This window comes from Pituophis catenifer, unplaced genomic scaffold, assembly GCF_029215685.1.
Source record: "Pituophis catenifer annectens isolate HBS135680 unplaced genomic scaffold, rPitCat1.0.hap2 SCAF_3, whole genome shotgun sequence".
NCBI classification, from domain to species: Eukaryota; Metazoa; Chordata; class Lepidosauria; order Squamata; family Colubridae; genus Pituophis; species Pituophis catenifer.
Genome location: NW_027256883.1, coordinates 54,700,509 through 54,721,316, shown reverse-complemented (window position 1 = coordinate 54,721,316; position 20,808 = coordinate 54,700,509). Strand labels below are relative to the sequence as shown.

Sequence of the window (20,808 nt, the reverse complement as noted above, 5' to 3'; positions counted from 1 at the left end):
TTCAGGATAATGTCTCTCTCTTTCCTCACCAAAGACAAAGACATGATGGCTATATCAAGGGATTATTTAGAATTTACTTTCCCTTCCCCCTATTCTGATCATCACAGCAACATGCAACCATAATTACAGCTAGTGGGAAAAGAACCTGGTTGCAGTACTGCTGGCAAGCTGTCCTTTCAGCACTACAGATAGGAATATAAATGCAGAGGAAGGATAGTAGTGTCACACTTCCCCCCCTTTATGACAATTGCTTTTATGTTTTAGAAGGAGGGTAGAGGTGGTCCATTTTATTTTATTTCCTAATTTATTTTATTTCTTATTTGCATGTAACGAAGGAAAGAGGATTTCGTTGCTCCGCGATCTGCAGTAGCTTGGAGCAGATCACTATGACGGGCATTGCTGCACTCTCCGATTGGTTAGTGCTCTAAATAGCCAATGGTGTTCTTTGCTTTTTGTCCCTGCAGTAATTAATGGCACCACATACAACTAAAATGGTCTGACGGGATTAGGGAGTAGAATTAGGGCCTTATGCAAATGTTTATAACTTGCACTCAGCAAAGTACAGTAGGCAATGCTTCAGGTATACATTTAATTGTTTGTTACGTTGGCAGAGAGCCTTGCTATTTTGTCATACAAAGTATCCCAAAAGACATCTTATTTGAAAACCAAGTCTTCAGAAAAATCACAATGTTATAGGAATATATGGCTGAATGATTGTGAGTTCCATAATGTATGATAACATATGACTCTTGCTCTCTTATGTTATATTTTCCACTGAAACAGAAAACAAAAGCTGGTATTAAAGTGGCCATGTATCATGCATTTCAGAGGATAAACTTCTAATTGACCTCCCTCTTATTTGAAGCAAAGCCAAGTCCTCAGAAAGCATAAAGGTAGGGGGTGATTACTGTCTGGTGGAAATACATTGGATGTTGGATGTCTTTATTTCATTTTATTAAATTTTCATTTTATTAAATTTTTATTAAAATTTAAGAAATATGTGAAACAAGAATTGAACTCTTGTGTTCTTTGTTCACTCAGATGGCCTATAGATATCAACAGGACCTCTACTGAAGATCTGATAACATTATGTGGTAAAGATGGAATATTTTTTTTGAATTTTTACATATCTTTATGTGAAGTATTTCTTTTTTTTCTTTAGAAGTATTAAAAAAATAGCTGAAACTGAAGACAAATTACTTTAACACTGTATGTTTTCACAGTGTGCGTAAGTGGCAAGCACTCACCATGAGTGGTATAATAAGAAATGGAGCTAAAAGTACTATTTGCCATGCAGCAACTGTATCTTGTGCCTGAATATGCATATGTTAATGCAACACCCCCTCATAATATCTGTAAATGTTTTCTCATCTCTCAATATAATCTAAATAAGTAGATGTCTACCACCAGAAATCACTGCTTACACATACTTTAAAAAACTGGAATATGAATACATACACACACACACACACACACATGGTTTCATATTTGAAGCAAAATGTTCTATTTCTAAAATAAGTACCCAACATGGTACTTGAAATGATATCATATCTAGGTATATCAAAAATAATTGATGAGAACTAATCTTCAGAAATGCCATTGCAGCACTCAATAGATCAACATTACTTGAAAATAACAACAGCAAATTACAAGCTGTATGTTTGAAAAAGATTCTGTGTCAATATTAGTTCAATTACAATCAAGGAACAAGATCGAACAACACTGCAGAGGTTCATCAGAAGAAAAAAATCATTCTATTTACGATATGCATACAATTACATATACTTTCTCTTCTCTTAGCAAACACCTGGTTTTGTTTTATTTTTAAATAGTATACATTCTCAGCAAGACTGCACATTTTGCCTAGAATATTTATGCCACAATATTTATTAACTATTTATAATGTATTTTATCCATTTTTCATCATTTAAATAGTCACAAAGTAGGGAAGAATTTAAAAGTGTTTTTAAATTGTATATAAAACTTTAAAGAGTAATACCCATTGTCTCTTGACACTGAAAATAATAAATCTTTTATTAAAGGGTGGTGAACTACTATTTCATTTTCTGAAACATTTCTGGTCAGAAAGCGTTCTGTGAGAGATTTTAATGGAGAAAATGCATTAATCCTCACAATTTGGCTTGCAAGCAAGTTATTTATAACATACTTCAATATACAGTTCCAGTGCTATTGTCTACTATTGTTTCATGACCAGGTGCAGGATATTCAAACCGAGCCAACATGATTACTTAAAAAGTCCTTCATGGCTGTAAAATTAACTACTGGCATAATTTCAAGGTTATTTTTTCTTCAATAGCACTATGAGCTATTTCTCACAGAAATTATTTCAGTTCTTTGCAACTATCTTCCTCCCAGCATAAAAGGTAAAAGCCTACCCTTTATAAGATTATGAATTCTTTAAAGAGGAACCCTAAACTCATTGACTTAGATTTCAGCCCAATGATGAAAAACAATCAAAACACAAACAATAAAAAATTACACTAAATTGTAATAAGCAGGATGCTACCCAGCTTTATAATGACACTATGCAGCTTATTACAATAAAAAGACTAAAAAAAAATCAAAGGGAAGAATAGCATGTATCTGGAAGAAAATGAGAACATTCATCCTGAGATACACAGTGTCATAAGAGCCCTAGCACCCATCCTTCTTCAAGAGTAGAGAAAAACTTTTTGTTTTAGAGAACATTTAAATGAAGCAAGGATAGGGGTTGTATGGATGTTTGGAATATGCTTTTCTAGAAGGCAGGTGCTGCAACAGGAAAAGGCCCACTGGGTCCTCTTAAGTGAAACTGTTTAATTAATAGGACTTGCCAACTCTGTGAGATCATATACAATAGGCAGAAACTATGAGAGACAGACAGTCCCCAGATAGACATTGATGTTTGACAGTGAGATGGGCAGCATATAAATTTAATAAATCAATCAATAATATCTGAGGGCCATCAACCATGTTCTCACTCAGAAATTACGCCTGTTGTTCGGAATTTTAGATGCCTCTGTTGTTTTCTAACAGATTTTCTGGGTATGAAATAATATCCAGATTATAATTATGAAAGTATAAAATGCATTATTAATCTCTTCAACAAGAATATACTGTATAAAATTATAGCATTATTGCCTGGCAGTTTAGTATAAATATCAAAGGGCAGTTGGCTGATCATAAGTGCTGCAGATAACTCAGTGAAAACAACAGGTGTTCAGTATAAAAAAGATATGAAGAATGACAAAAGCAAACATTGTACAGTTCATAGGCACTTATTGTTAAAGGTGGGATCAGTATAAAAGTCTGTAAAGATAAAATGATTCCAAGAAGCATCTGGCAAATATTTGACTGGCACTGATGCAAATTTGGTGAGGAATGCTGGGGCCTGCTAGAAACAAGTCAAAAATGTTTCAACAGTTTGAAGAACACCAGGGAGAAGTGCTGTTATTAATACAGAGAAACTCTAGATTTTGGATAGATTCTTGGAAGTGGACTACCCTTCCTGGAAATTTCATTCAACTATAAAACTGTCAAAAATGTTGTTTTGCATGAGGCATGCTAATTTATTAACAGAACAGAGAGTAGCACAAAGAGTAATTATGGGGTTTGGTTTATTTATTCCTTATATTGGCTAGGTTCTTCTGCTGTGCTAAACCATAATGTTGTTTATTTGTTTTTAGAGAAGGATGTTGTGTGAACTCAGTTACTGTAATTTATTTAGTCATTTCTCAGGAAATCCATAATTATATCTGCTAGGAAATATCTTTTTTGAAAAACAGTATCTAATGTGGGTTAGTGCAAACCATACAATTGTTCCCAGATAGATTTGCTATTTAGCTCCCACCATGATAAACCAAAATAAGTGGCGAAGTTACACAACTATCTTGAAAGCAAGGCCATGCTCTCTGTGAGATGGTCAACAATATCCAGGCTAAATGAAAAGTACAAATCATGTACATGTGGTTTTGCCTATAGATCAAACATTCTTGCAGAAAAAGACAGCAACCCAAATATATTTTCTTTCTCCTATTTCAGTTAAGATATTAATAAACACTGGTACTGGGAAGAATGTGGCTAACACCCACTACTGCATGACATCATTTTATGATCCATATGATTCTGCAGCCTATACAGCAATTGTGATTTTAAGGTCTGATTTGTTTATCTGGATGGAAGGACTTAAGCATAAATGCGAGAGCAGAAAACAATGCATACAATTGTCTTCTTTTGACTTGATACTATCATGGATTTTGTCAGGGAAATTTATAAAGACTATGTCTAATGCCATTAGGAAAATCATTTATTTATTTATTGACTTTATTCATTAGATTTTATCCTGATTATTTTAAAAGTCAAGGTGTCATAGCACTGTCTCTTCTAGTCTCACCCACACCAACTCAATGAAATAGGCTGGAATAAAAAAGTTGGTTGAAAAATCTCCCAGTGAGCTTCATTACTGAGAGTGGACTTAAATCTGGGCCTCCAAAGATGTAGCCTAATGTCTTAACCACTACACTACACTGCAGCTACAAACTCAATCACACTGCCCTTCCACAATTATAGTCAACAACAGATGTAATACACTACATGGGACCAACCATTTAAGTAGACCTACAAAGGATCTGCTACCATTTTAATATTAAATATATTTAGGCAAATGCATAACTAAGGGGGCATTTACGGTATGTTCCATGGAAAACTAAGCATCTACACCTACTTCACACCCACTTTGACAGATTTCATGTTGAGGATAGAATGTTGTAAATAAATGCTGTTTATATTAATATCAACCAAGCTGACAAAAAGCATTTCAGATCTTAACCACTTTTCCCACATATGCCTATCTTTTAGGTATCTAATAATAATTGAGTGATGGCTGTGAAACAAAAGTTCTGAAATGAAATTATGAAATTATAAAGAAATTGATCAGTGGCAGACTCTGAAAACTGCTGCCTTCTGGGTTTGTTAGTTGAAAAAAAGATAATGGTAGCTGATCATGTCTCAGAACAGGCTTTCTGTTCTGAAGCATATTTAGAACTTACATTACAAATAAGAACTTTAGGAGGTATAGTTTAAAGTTTTTTTCTTTTGTTTTGTTTTTATTCATTCTATCATACTGACATAGAAATATAGGAAACGGATAATAATCAATGGAACAGCAGGTAAAAAGTTGGCATTTACTGTAATGGAACAAGAACTAAGTTATTTAAATAAACAGGAACATCCTGAACCTTAATTCCATGAAGTCTCCTATATTCTCAGAAACATCACCACATTTTTAACTGATTTCTCTTCGTCTCTCTCTTTACATTTTGGAACTTTTCTTAAACTCAGAGAAAAAGATAACACACACATATTGAATACATGAAGAGGTATGCGGCTTAAACAAACAGACACATATCCACATGCATCCCTCCATCTACCCATCCAAGCACTGCATAAAATATTTTTATGCAGCACCTTGCAGCACATACTTCCATTAAAAAAAATTGTCAGCAGAGCCATGTGACTTAATTAAGCTAGTCAAATCACATGCTTTATATTTAATGCATGTTTAATGCATGTAAAACTATTTACAATTCAATATATGTGATCTGATCATCAAAGAACTATATCTAGCTAAAGGATAGACTTTTTTCTTTGGCTTCAAGTTTTGTTTGTTTGTTTGAGTTGTATTATTAGATGTCTTCTATTTATTCCAGAAAAGCATTCTATATAAACTGTAGCAAAAAGTGAGTATTTCAGAACCTGGTAATGCCAAGAATATTGCTGACAGCTACCCTACACATTTGTTACCGCATTCTCACAAGTGCCGGAATGAACATCTGCAGTGTAAAATTCAGCCCATTAGTTACTGCAGCTTGTTAGCATATTTTAATACTGTGTTCACAGCTTTCTATTTCTATCAAGGTGTTACTAGGTGTCAGACTCTGTATTCACAAACTTTACTAATACTACCCTGTGTCCTTCTATTCTGTATTTGACAAGATCAAAAGAGAAGGGTGAATCAAAAAGTATACCTCCAGCTGATCTTAACAGGATCTTCATACATAACGTATGTGCAGGAAAAGAAAGTGTTTCATTCTTCCTGATCCTACAATTCTTTGTCATGTCCAAAATGAATAGTCAGATTAATGGAGTTCTCTAAATTAGTTACTGGTTCATGTTACAGAAGATTTTGCAACAAAGATTGTGTACAATCTTTAAAAGTAGATGTATCTTAGAAGTACAAATTACAATTTGTACAAACATGTACAAACTAACTTCTTCAGAGGATCTATGAAAATATTTATTTCCTGGCAAATTATATCTATCTCTTTAGAATTCCATGACATCAAATTAATATACCATGTTTCTTATTTCCATTTATTGCATCCTCTTTTCCTAATTCCTAATCTATATCAAAAGTCATGTGTTATATTCTCTGCATAGCAAGTAGAAAAAAAGTGTGGAGAAGCAGTTATGGTGGTTCAGGTAGGATAAATTTAAAGGAAGAACTAATTTCTACTGAAGACTCCATAAATGTAAGAAATCAAAAACAATAACACTAGAACTATCAAAAATCAGGCATATCACTATTAATATGCCTTTAGTTCCAATTCATGCAGAATCCAATAATCACAAAAAGCTTCAGACATCCACGCTAAATGCTAAGATATCTGTTGGTGGTTGACAAAATTGGAGTAATATTGTCAAAAGAAGGGATTATTTGGAGTGGCCAGGAATGATTTGTTTAACTCTTGAACAGAAATGGGATTTGCATGCCTTGAAATTATTCACCAACCATTTCAAAAATACAAGAAAAATTAATATTATAATGGATGCATTAGCTTTTACTCATAATTAATTATCCAAGCTGTTCCTAAATATGGGTCTATTATTAACATAGGATGTGAGGTTAGGCTGTCATTAACATAAAACTGATATAACAGCGAACTTCCCCCCCCCCCCATAAGCATTCAATTTCAATCTGCAAATCCCAGTATTTTTTTTTCTGATTGCTTTTCTTCAATACTAGCATCATCCAGAATAGCAGACACACGTACATGCCATATAACATGCCAGACTTACAAATTGTCAATAAGAATAGGACCTGGGTATGTACGAGATCGCCTTTTGCCACTGATAGCCTCCCACCGGCCAATATGCTCCCACAGAGAGGGACTCCTCAGGGTGCCGTCAGCTAAACAATGTCGACTGGTGAACCCAGGGGAGAGCCTTCTCTGTGGGGGCACCTGCCCTCTGGAACGAACTGCCCCCGGAGATTCGCATGATTCCCAACCTACATACCTTTCGCCGTGCCCTTAAGACTCTTTTATTTCAACAGGCCGGGCTGGCTTAGAATATGAATTTTAATTGGGTGTTTGTAGTTTTTAACATAAGGGCCAAATTTTATATATTTTAATTTTTTTTTAAATTTTATGGTATATGTTTGTTTTAATATGGCTGTACACCGCCCTGCGTCCTTTGGGAGAAGGGTGGTATAAAAATTTAATAAACAATAATAATAATAATAAAAAGAAAGACAAAAAAGTCTGGATAGTAGATGTGGCAGTACCTGGAAGAACAGGTAGGGAAACAGCAGAACAGAAGGGAAAAAACTGGAAAAGGCAAAAAATACAAAGACCTACAAACAGAAATAGAACAACTGTGGCAAAAGAAAACAAGTGGCGCAGCACTTGAACTCCATTGGCATTGACAAATTCACTATCAGTCAATTGGAAAAGGAACCTTTATTTGGAAAGTCGCACCATTCATCCTGTGATGATATTCATAACATCAGCAAACATCCATGTCTGCCTATCCCAGGTCCTTGGGAAGGACTTGACAGACAGACAAAAATGACAAATCCAGTCCAAAAATCTGGCTGACTTTGCAATGGATAATAATAAAAATAGTGTGAATGTTATTTTGATGCTGACAATGGGCCAGTGTTATCTAGTAAACCCAAAGACTATACACACGCTGGAAAGATAGTAGGAAGGATCTGGTGAGTGTCAAAGCCGCTATCCTATGAAACACAGAGCATCCAAGAATACATCAGTAAAATGAGCTGCTGAGAGAATATCCAAGGCAGCGGAAGACATGGAGGAAGATCAAGCAGAGGAAGTGCCATGGCAAGACAAGACCCTGCATGGGATGTTCCATCGACAGATAGCTGAGAGGCAGGCATTGGGAAATCCAACCAGTGGCTGGAAGTGCCTTGACTAAAAGGCAGCACTGAGGTCCTGATCATTACAACACAAGAACAAGCCCTAAGCACCAGATCCATAGAAGCACCACATAAGGCAGGATTTGAGGTACAGATTATGCAGAGAGGCCTCAGAGTCCAACACACAGTGCCAGGTTGTAAGATGCAGGTAGGAACAGCATGAATGGCACAACCAAGTAACTGCCATTGTATATGGCAATATCTACAACATGTATGGATTAGACTCTCCCCAAGCCCCAATGGGAGATTCCACAGAAGGTTGTGAAAACTAACAGGGCTAAGATCCTGTGGGATTTCCAGATCCAAGTGGTCAATCAACCAGAATCATGGTATAGCCGAGAACCAGAAGATAATGGTCTAATCACTGTAGTATTTTCCTCCAATTTTTCTACAGCAACAACACTGAAAGGTGTGTTGGTCTAAGAGAGAGCAACCCCCCCCCCAAAAATCCCCCAGCCAGCTTTTGGGTCTAAGGCAGGGGTGGATTCTACTTACCTTTACTACTGGTTCGCAACGGAAGCGTGCTCACTTCTGAGCATGCGCAGATCGTCATTTATGACCTCCGTGCGGGTGGGCGGAGTCTCCCGCCGCTTTTACTACTGGTTCTAAAGAACTGAACAGGACCGGGAGCAACCCACCACTAAGGAACACCTAAAATCACACTTTCCTAGTTTCTGTGCCAATACCTTAACCACAACACCAAACTGGCTCATATAGTATCTCATTTAGATTAAAGGAATAGAATTAGAGAGAACAACAAAATGTCTTGGGTTGCCCTATTGATGCACAGTTAGATTGTGTAAAATAAACTTAAATTAGGCTATCAGCAGCCAATTCATTACATGTAATTTGGGGAAACAAATACAAAGTGATAATTAGATAGTTATTGAATCTAGTTTAAGGAATAACAACTCCATCCCCTGCTTAAACTTCATTTTACTTTCTTGTTTTAATGTGGGGAAAGAAAGGAAAAAAGATACAAAAAAGAAATGGAGAAAGGGGACAAAAAAGACAAAATTATAATACCTATGTATAAATTCAAATCCAATATGACTCTGTTTTAGAATCATAACAGATATATTTCATTATAAAGTATATCAGTTTGAATATAGATAGTCCTCGCTTAACAACCCTTTGTTTGAAATTATGATTTGCTGAATGAAGGAACTTATGAACCATGCCTTGAAGGTATGCCCATTGCAAGTTATGTACTCCATGGTACATAATACAACTGGTTGTCAAGCACTCTATGTTCATGTGATTTTCATTTGCAATCTTCCCTACTGGCTTCCCCAGAAAGTCAATGGGGGAGCTGGCAGGAAGGTTACAAAGTGCTGCTGTGAGGAATCCCTGTTGTCTCTGGGGGCTGGCTGGCTGAAAAAGGTCTGTCTTGAAATCAAGGCAGGATTTTGGCACAAAGATTTTGTACGATGGGCATTTATCAGCAGCATCTGGAGACAAGAAGATTGCCTCTCATTTCTGGAGCTGATTGCAAACATCCTATGCTGCAAATACTCCATACCAAGATCCTGCCTAGGTTTCGCGACAAACCTTTTTTAGCTATACTCTTTGAGAGTGAAAGGGCTGCCTACCAGAGTCATTCAACCCCATGTGGGGCCTAATTGTTCTGGCGGGCAGCTCTCTGAGGGGGAAAGAGCTGCCCACTCTGTCAGAGGGTTTCGGCCCTGCATGGGGCATAGTCCCTAGGGCAATTCTTTGAATGCAAAAGAACTGCCCCTGGAAGATTTGGACTCATGCAGAACAGAATGCCTGTGGCAGGCAGCTCTTTCACTCCATCAGCTTAAGAAGCTGGAAGATCGCTTAATGACCACAACTAAGAGCGCTGGGATTGCAGTCATTGAGCAATCATTGAGCAAATCACTCATATGATGTCTTGTTTAACAACTGTTTCACTCAATGACTGAAGATTCCAGTCATAACTTGTGGTTGTACGTTGAGGATACTGCTAAGAGGCTGCAAAGGAAATGCTTGGAAAGCAGCACAATAAAAATATCTTCATCCCAACAGGATTTAAACTGGCTCATTAATAATAAATAATATTACTTAATGTTTTTAATGGGAAATTTCCTCTAAGCCATGCTTGACATGAGATGGGCATCATATAAATTTAATAAATAAAAAATAAATAGTAAAATAAATTTAGAAGAATGAATTACATTTGATTATCTTATATTTCAATTTTGTGTTGATCTGAAATAAAAAAAAACATGGAAAAAATCTGAAACAAAATTGTTCAATAAGTTATGCATAGTACATCAACTTTGCTAGCTTTCCTGTTTCTGCATGTCCCACTTTCAAAATGTCATTTAAAAAAAGATGCTTAACAAAAGAACACATTATGTTCTAGCATCTGCTATGTGATTTTAAAAAAACATTTCCTTGAGTGGTCCTTAGGAAAAGGAAGTATCCTATTTGAATTCTAGGCCTAAAAAGGATACAGAGAAATTTTTGTGGGATCAGGAAGAGAGGTAATGAATGACTACTCTTCCCTATTTATAGACTTCTGAGTAAGTGCTAAAATTTCAAGTTTCTCCAAATCTTGTCTTGAAACTCTTTAAACACTGGTCTTAGTTCTGATTCAGAGGGCCAATCAAGTCCCAAACTGAGTACCATGTAACTGCCCTTGACTTGCCAACATTAAAAAGCTCACAATATGTTTCCCTTCTGCAAAATTTGGAATTGGTTATCTTGTTCTCCCTAATGTAAATCACATGCTGTACCAATATCCTACGGATTCTTGCTACATTTTAAAAAAATATTCATTATCTGAAGAAACTAATACACAAGAGTTCAATGTAAGTCTAAAAGGTTTTGGAGAGTTGTATTATCTCCTGGCCTGATGTCACTGAGTCATTAAAAATGCACTGTGGATTTTTATATATTATTTTGTACAATTATTTGTAGAATTTAAAAAACCCTAAAGTTATATATGTAGAATAAAAAACAGACTGTTCTTTTCTTTAATATTACAATGGTACACAACACTAGGCTATTCTCAGTCTTTTTCGTTCTCAAAATGGGATCCACACTTTCTAAATAGCGTTTTTTTCCATTTAGCTGGAACTGTAAGTTTAGGTGATTCAACAAATATTGGGTGATTTAGTAAAAAGGACTCGAAGCAGGTTTGGGAATAAAAGAAGCCATAATTTGTTCTTTTCTGCACTTCAGTCCTACATAAATTACAATGCCATACATCATTGCTAATGAATAAAGTATTTTATTTTCAGGAGAAAAATGCAGGCAACTTTCAGTGTCCATTTCTTGAGTACAAGGTTAAGACCCATTATCAAGATGGTCTTGAGACTAAAAAGGAAGAAGAACCAAAGTCATTGGTAGAGTATTGATTGCATTTGGTTAGGGTCACTGGAGAAGAGTTATCAAGAAAGGGCAATACAAACAAACATGCACATGCACACATATACACACTCTTGTCTCTGCTCCTTATTAATCCAATTGTCTTTTTCCATTTACTAATAGACAACCTCAAGCATAAAATTTTAACACGTGTGCAATATTTCTAATGTCCAGCTCTACACAGAGTTATTTTAACTAATATGTTGTTAGTGAATACCTCAAATCATATTGTGTTATTGTGCGATATGATATTGTGTTGAACTAGCAGTAGGGAACCCAAGTTCAGGCTCACCCTCAGCCATGGAAACTCAGCAGGTGAGTTAGTTTATCTCACTGGACTATCATTGTGCGAAAATAAACGGCAGGAGGAAACAATATATTTACTGCCTTGAGCGCCTGAAAAAGATAGGATGTAACTTTAAGAACAGAATAGAACACAACACAGCACAACACAACACAGCACAACACAACACAACACAACACAACACAACACAACACAACACAACACAACACTTTATTTGGCCAAATGTTATTAGACACAAGGAATTTGTCTCAATAATTAAAATATATTACAGATATATTTCCCCAGTGGATATATTGTGCATATCTGCTTCTCCTTCTGATATTTTATATCTCATTTCTCCTAACTTTGCTATATTTAACTCTTTTCTAGGTATAGTCTAGTGTTGCCTCTGTCCTAGACCCATATCCTGCAGTCCTATCTTTTTTCAGTCAGATTCTGTCAAATCTCTTCCAAGACATACTTCTTCAAGGAATCTAGGTCAACTCCCAGGGGTCCTCTCATGACACAACTTGCTGGTTAAACCCCTGACAAAAGATAAACAGAGAAACATAGTTTGCATCAAAAGAATTCAGGATTTCTATGTAGTTAAACATGCAAGAGGAAAAAGAATGAAGAAACAATGCCTTTCAATAGCATTATTATGTTAAGAACAAAACTGCTTCTCAGTTTCTAGCAGAAATTCCAAAATGAAGCTTCCTCCATCAGTGTTACAACAAACACAAAGGAGGAGAGGTTGCTATAGTTTGAATTTCTGTACATCACGCTTCTAGTAAGGACAAAGAAGTACTAGAAACACTCAACACTATTAATCTGTGTTATGATCCAATCCACATCGATACAACTAGGAAAGTATGCAGAAAGTGCCAAAAATCTATATATGGAACTTTCCCTATTTCTTCCCACTTCTGAAGCATTAGCAGATAAAGTATCTATTTTGTTAATATAGTACATAGATAAGGCTTTTTTTTTTTTTGTACAACTTGCTTTCTATAAAAACATGCAGAATCTTGTTTTGGCCTAATTGTAACTCAGCAATAACTACAGAATTGGTTCCTGGTAAATCTAATTGCACAGGTAAATGAACAAGAGCTATTAAGATCTCTACTTTATTATTCTACCTTTAATGTTACAAATTATCTGTTATATTTTTTCCTGAGTATACATTTCCTACATTATCAATCAGATTAGAAATATAAAATTCTAAAATAAATGGTCTTCATAATAAAATAATAAAGTTAATCTGACAATCTGAAACTAATGCAACTATTAGCTGAGATTAAAACCAACCAAACTAAAGACGACCATTTTTTTTTCAGTTGCATCCCATTCCTTGCTCCTCTTTGTCTTTTGGGGTGGGTGGGAAGAAAACCACCCCCTATTTGTTTTTGTTTTTGAGGCGGGGGGAGAAACCAGACATATCTGAGATATTTGCATTTTGCTTTTTTTCTTGTTTGGCACGTAGGCAGTGGGGATGCTCAAAACAACCAGCAAAATCTATCCAGCATTTTATTATGACTTCCCAGACACATTTATCATAATATGATACCTGTTAGGTAAACAATTAATGAAAGCAGATGACCTAAAATGACTATCAGGAACGGTAGAATTTCTACCGTCTCTCCTAAGAAGAAAATAATTCAGTAAATTATTTCTCAGTTATTTATCAAGTGTAGGTTAAAAAGGTAACTAAAAAGTGCTGCGCACACGTTTTGTAGTAATATCAGATCGCTTTTCTGCCCTCCACTACTCCACCTACAATTATTCTGAATATTTCAGCAACAAATTGTTGAAATCAAGATTTATAACTGCCTATAATTCTGCTCTATTCTTTCTCCCTAACATCTAGTCATAGATAAGTTTCAACTGAAATAGGTTTTGACCCGTTATCAGTAACAGAGGGCCATTTCTCAGGCCTGATGAAGCGTAATCTGCATTGATTGTTATCTGATTAGAAGAGAATGCAGTTTGGCTTCCCCCCATTACTTAAACCAGCATCTCACTGTTCGTCCTTAGAGACCACAGCTTCACTCAGGCAGAGAGTGTCTAGACAGTATTCATGATCCATCTGTCTGGCACAGCCAGGCTGATGGCAAACTCTATTAGAACTGGATTTTTTTTTTTCACTCTTTCTCTCTCATTCCTCCCCCAATATTTTTTTCTTCTGTGAAGCATAATCTGACACTGAAAATTACTATCATTGTTGCAGTTCTTAAAACGGCAGTGTCAGACTTTCATTAACATCTATACCAGACGGCTACATATTGTAATAAATGAAAGAGTAACCCAGATGAGGGTCAGCCCTTCAATGCAGCACTCCTGAAAAAGAGGTGGGGAGGGAGTGGGAAGAAAGGGAGGGAGGGAGGGGGAGGGAGGGAGGGAGGGAGGGAGGGAGAGAGAGAGAGAGAGAGAGAGAGAGAGAGAGAGAGATCAGTCATTTATCTGATATAGGTAAACAGTACCTTTCAAAAACTCCCTGTGTGAACTACATGTAGATAATGTCCTTACTGTATTATAAACATGTTCTAAATCCTTTGGAATGTATTTAAAAGTCTGGTGTATTTAAAAGTTGCTTAACCCACAAAATTTATAAAACACACACACATTTCCACAAAATTCTATTAATGCTGCATTTGACATTATGAAAAGGATTCACAAAATTTAGGGAGTAGTATGGTATAGTAGTATAGTATAGGGAGTAGTATGGGAGTAGTATGGTATAGTTTTCAAATACATCACAGACTGATAATAACAATGTGATTATTTTACACTTGCTTTTTAACATTTAAGTACTTGAATGGAACCATAATTTTATAATCTAAGATTGTCATTCCTATTTATACATCCTGGCTACATTTCTGAACAATGAAATATGAGCAAGAAATCATGTTACAATTATCATATCTGTGAAATCCATTGTATCTCCTGGAGCAATGTCATGAAATACAGGCTGAATGAAAATAATGTTGGCATAACAGTGTCAATGTTTTTACAAGAATATTATTAACTACGTATAGAGTTTTGCAGTTAATAAGTAGAGTGTAACCAATCTCTGGGCCAGATTTTTTCTCTCTTTCGCCAATCTTTTTAGCAAATTAATAAACTATTTTAAATTATTTAACATTGTCAATAAATGTTTGTCCTTTCACTTGACACTTGATAATTCTTGCAAAAAAAAAAAAAAATTAACTGGTTATCTACCATCTCTTTATTTGTTTGACCAAATAAACTACCATCTATCTATCCACTTCCCATTTATCCTTGGTCGAAATAAGTAACTTCTTATTCATTTGAGTTTTATAAAACGTTAATATATACTATTTCAATTGGATGCAGAATATACCTAAGATTATTTTAGTATGAAGTCATGCAACAGGCAGTACAGCTAAATTTTACTAACATATGAGCAGAAGCCTTACTCATCAAAGCATTTCTCCTGTAAATCAGTAAGGAATTGATGATGCTCCTCTACTCCAAGCACACAAATTAACTCTGTACAGTGAACAATGCCAATACAATAAAGGTGCAAAGATTTCTTGCAGAATTATTATTTTGGGCTACAAGGGCATGGAAGAGAAAACATGCAATTTAGACAATAAATTGAGTAAGACAGAATTCTCAATCAATGTTTTGAATTTACCAATCTGCAATTCCATCATTTCTTCTGTACAGCTCTTCCTCTGTATTATCTGTATTCTCAGAGTCTACATGCTCTGACCCAGAATAGAAAGTGGATTTATATTCTCTTACAGTGGGCATATGAATATGAAAAAAGCTATAAAATCATATTGATATATTTGCTTTCCTTGCATCCAGGCTACAAAGAATATTGACTATGTCTCTTTGTCCCAAATTTTCTATGGTCTTAATAATAGATCATGGCAATCATTCTGAAATGTCAAGTTTTATAACCATTAAAGCATAATGCACCAAATGTGGCAAAAACCACAATGATAAATCCTTACCACTTCTGTCATCAGTATATTTGGTTGTTAAGTACTCCTCAGAAAGGATATATCTAATGCAAAAGTACAGAATGCTATAATTAAAGTAACTGTAACAATGCATTAATTAATTGTGCTGCTGAATGAGCAGTATTTCACTTCCCTTGTAATTTAAAACTGCTGGGCAAGTTGTTCTATCACTGCACCTGGCCCAACACTATCAACATGTGGAATGCTTAAAAACATCTGGAATCTATTAATGCACAAAATCTAGCATCCTCCCCAATCTGGCTTCATGCCAAGAAAGCCTGCATGAAAAGAAGCTGAAAATTCATAATGTTCTGTTTGGTGGGAAAGGAGGTGCAGCAGAAAAACACTTTGCTCAACAGCTGATCAGCGAGATAAACCTTTTCAAGAAGAGCTCTATAGAGATGGTCCCAAAGGAAGGTTGGGTGATAGAAACACAAGCAGCACTCAGTTGTATGCATCCAACTGAGCAATGGATAAGGATGGAGAATAAATCTGTGTCTATGAATCTATAGACGTTTGAAGAATTCTGCCATTATGTACAGCTGTAAAACAAAAAGCTCCTACTCAAAAAATTAATTTACAAAGTAAAAGAATTATTAACATACATTTTATTATTTAGAGGCAAATGAAATCACTTCAAATTTAAAAGGTATTCTACAAATCTGATATAGGGAATCCTCTATTTATAACCGTTAGTTTATCAATCATTCAATGTTATGACAGCCGTGAAATAGCAATGATTGATTCTCGCACTTATGACCATCGTAGTGCGTCTGTAGTCATGTGATCACGATTTTGGCACTTGGCAACCAGCATGTGTTTACAACCATTACAGCATTCCAGCAGGGGTGAAAACCAGCAGGTTCTGACAGGTTCTGGAGAACCGGTAGCAGAAATTTTGAGCAGTTCGGAGAACCAGCAAATACCACCTCTGGCTGGCCCCAGAGTGGGGGGGAATGGAGATTTTGCAATATCCTTCCCCCAGGAGTGGGGAGGGAATGGGTATTTTGCAGTATCCTTCCCATGGAGTGGGGTGGGAATGGAGATTTTGCAGTATCCTTCCCCTGCCTTGCCCACCAAGCCACACCATGCCACGCCCATCAAGCCACACCCACAGAACCAAAAGTAAAAAAAAAATTGGATTTCACCACTGCATTCCAGGATCGTGCAATTCTCATTTACAACCTTCCTAGCAAGCTTTCAGCAAGCAACGTCAAAGGGGAAACTGGCAGGGAAGGTCACAAATCGCAATCATGGGATGTCTACCTTAATGAGGTAGACATCTTAACTGTCTTAACTGATGTCTTAACTGTCTACCTTAACTGTTTGGATTTGCTTAATGATTATGACAAAAAAGGATAATAAAATTAGGTGCAATCGTGTGATGCCTCAATTAACGACCACAGCAACAAATTTTCCAGTCCCAATTGTGATTGTAAGTTGAGAACTACCTGTGTTCAAATCTTTAAATGCTTTAGACATATCTACAGTTTCGGTCCTAAGACAACTGCAACTGTTTATTAAAAGGATTCCAGTGTAACTCTAAAACCTAGAATAAGCAAGGAGATAGTGGAAATACATCAGGGGTGGGTTCTACTTACCTTTATTACCGGTTCGCAGCGGGGCTGCGCACATGTGCTCACTTTGCTCATGTGTGCGCGCGCTCTTCTGCGCATCCACAAAAGCGTTTTGGTGACGTCGGAGTCAGTGGGTGGGGCCTCCTGCCGGTTTTACTACCAGTTCTATAGAACCGGTGTGAAGTGGGGGGCAACCCACCACTGAAATACATCAGTGAGCATTTCCAGTCAGGTGTCACACTAAAGTAAAATCCATTGGCAGAAATTCAGATTTGCAGCAAGCGCAAATACAAATTGGGACAGATTCAACCTCCTCTCACTGATGGAATATAATCTGGAAATTCTCTCAGCTAAACTAGCATATGAACAAAGTGCAAGAGCATGGTCAGAAAACTTCTTTGCTAATATTGGCATCCTGTGAAATACCCAAGCTTGCCATTTTCATTTTGTAAAAACTCAGTCACAGCTTACTCGCTTTAGAAACAGCATCATTTTATTCAAAGTTTCTTCTCCAAGGAAACTACACGCTTTCTAAATTACCTTCCAGTCAATTAGGTGTTTTTCATCTCTGGTACGTTATAGGAACTCATGATTCCACACTAATGTCATCCCATTAAAGCCAAACACTTAATTTACAGCAAAAGGCAAGATTTGTATATCAGACGATGTATACACAAATTCTGATTGTTAATAGCAATAGCAATTGCACTTAGACTTATATACCACTTCACAGTGCTTTACAGCCCTCGCTAAGCGGTTTTAAAAGTCAGAATATTGCCCCCAACAATCTGGGCCTCATTTTACTGACCTTGGAAGGATGGAAGGCTGAGTCAACCTTGAGCCGGTGAGACTTGAACTACCAAACTGCTGGCAGTCGACAGTTAGCAGAATTAGCCTGCAGTACTGCATTCTAACCACTGTGCCACCACAGCTTTTAAGATTAATGTGATGGCTGTGACACTAGTGCTCTATGTACTTGTTAAGATGCTCCAATTAATTCATTTTTAAAAATACTATACATGCGTGTATATGAGCCCATCAGCGGACAAGCCAACCCTTGAAATTTTAATCAAAATATCATGAAAAATGACTCACCTGCTAATAAACCAATGCTCAAAATTTTCATATTTTAATTTTTACCAATGGTACGTTGTTTCATTGTAATTTGGTTAAAAAATTGAAGGTCAGCCTATCCATGGGTGGGTTTATATACGAATATATACGGGATATGTGGATACTTTTAAAAAGTACTTTGTTGTCACATATACTCACAGATAAACCCATCTGTTGATAATCCTAATTCAATTTTGGGAGTATATTTTGACACCTAAAATTTTTGGCTTATCTGGAAATATATATGATATATTATTCTAAGCAACCTTTTCAAAATCTTTGAACAAAATCATAGGATTTGTCTTCAGTTCAGCTACTGAATTCAACAGGATTGTGTTCTATTCTGTCAAATTCTGTCAAATACTCTGACAATAGAGATTATATTGTCTCTTATTTGTTTGCTTGAGCAATGAAATGTCTTATATTAATCTTCACTATTTAAAGCGTAATTAAAAAGAAAGTCACTATCTTATATAATCTTTTTGAATAATATGAAGGAAAGCTCACTTTGATGCTACCAGAAAGGCTATATTATCATGGAATATATACCATATTAGAATTTCTCTGCATTTAAAACCTAATGTGAAAATATGGTTTGTAATTATATCAAAATAATTTTTGGCTGGACAGAACTGGGCCAAAAAAAAAAGCATTAAAAGTACATCATGTTTTAGATACTATATGCCATCCTATAAATACTTAGATTTTCGGCAAAATTAAAACTGGACAAAATCCAAAGGATCCTCTTTAAGAGTCTGAAACAAATTGCTTTCTGTGTTTTAAAAGGTCAAAACGGGCCTGGTGGCTCAGCAGACTAATAGCATTGTGATTAACACCAGCTGTCTGCAATTACTGTAAATTTGAATCTCACCAGGCTCAAGGTTGACTCAGCCTTCCATCCTTTCTAAGGTAGGTAAATTGAGGACCCAGTTTGTGGGGGCAATAAGATGACTTTGTATAAATATACAAAAGTATGAAGGCTATTGCTTAATGCATTGTAAGCTGCCCTGAGTCTCCGGAGAACGGCGGCATATAAATCAAATTTAAAAAAGAAAAAAAAAGAAAAAAAATCTATACATATCTAATGGCAGACAATACATATGAAAACCAGTCTAGTTTTACTCAGTCCTTCTGCTAATATTTGGCTGCTTGCCACATGGATACTCCTACTCAGCCTAGATAATCCTGAAACCTCCATCACTGACAAACTGTTAGCCTCTTCTGTTTTCCGAATAATGAGCATATTAGCTCATACATATTAGTTGTATGAAGTTCTATCAATGAGCATGAGAAATTAGTGCTAAAAACTAGTGGCCCCCAACCTTTTGGGCACCAGGACGGGTTCTGTGGAGAGAGGTTTTTCCATGGGCCTGAGGGGGTGTGGTTTCATGTGCTGCCTGCATCCTGAGGATGGAGCTTTGCTTGTTTGCGTGGCCCGATTGCTGGCATGCCATGGCTCAGTGCCAGTCCATGGACCAGGGTTGGGGACCTCTGTTTTAAGCAATTAAATTCCCAGTGTCTTCTTTTTTGATGAAAATTTAATGTACTAATAAAGCATAGCAACTGAGAAGAAAGAATATGATAAATCACAACTATGACTATATTTTTATTCTCTGTTGTAATAATTACATACAGTGACCAGTTTCTACTTCGATTCTAGTATCCCCCAACAATACCAGCAATAACAAAAGAAATATAACAAAATTCACAGCAAACTTATAACTGGCAAGTACTCACAGCTGAAGATGCTTGGAGGTGGATGTTCAGTTACAAGTAAGCAGTTCTCTTCATCGCTATTATCCCCACAATCATTCTGTTCATTACAGAGCAGTGAGGCACGATATAAGCATTTGCCACTGGTGCAGGTGAATTTGCACTCTGAAAAGGTACACAATAAAAGGAAAGCACAAATGAATACAATCTATTTTCTGTTTCATTGTATATCAGATCTGTAGTACAACATATTCAATACACATGTAAGATATGACAGTAAAAGACTTTTCTACTCATTTGATCCTTGAACAGGAATGTTAAGTACAATACAATTTAATAATAATTTAAGTGGCAGAAGGAATGTCAGCATAACCATATTCATCACAAATACATTAGACATTTACAGTCAACAATGTTGGATACCCATATATGAGTAGCACTTATTTTCCTGGCTTGTTGGTTGACTTCTCCCTATGCATTCAAGAGTTGTTTAAATGTCTTGCTCACATTTATTACTTGCTTAATGACTAATCATTC

At 36.1% G+C, this 20,808-nt stretch overlaps 1 protein-coding gene across 1 annotated transcript in view; it reads right to left on the bottom strand.

Annotated features, from left to right (window-relative positions):
• Window positions 1-20,346, bottom strand: part of LDLRAD4 (low density lipoprotein receptor class A domain containing 4) — a 140,920-nt gene extending 120,574 nt beyond the window's left edge. The window contains exon 1 of the mRNA XM_070940642.1: window positions 20,296-20,346. The gene's annotated coding sequence lies outside the window, so the exon portion shown is untranslated. The remainder of the gene's footprint in view (window positions 1-20,295) is intronic.
• Between the last annotated feature and the right edge of the window lie 462 nt (window positions 20,347-20,808).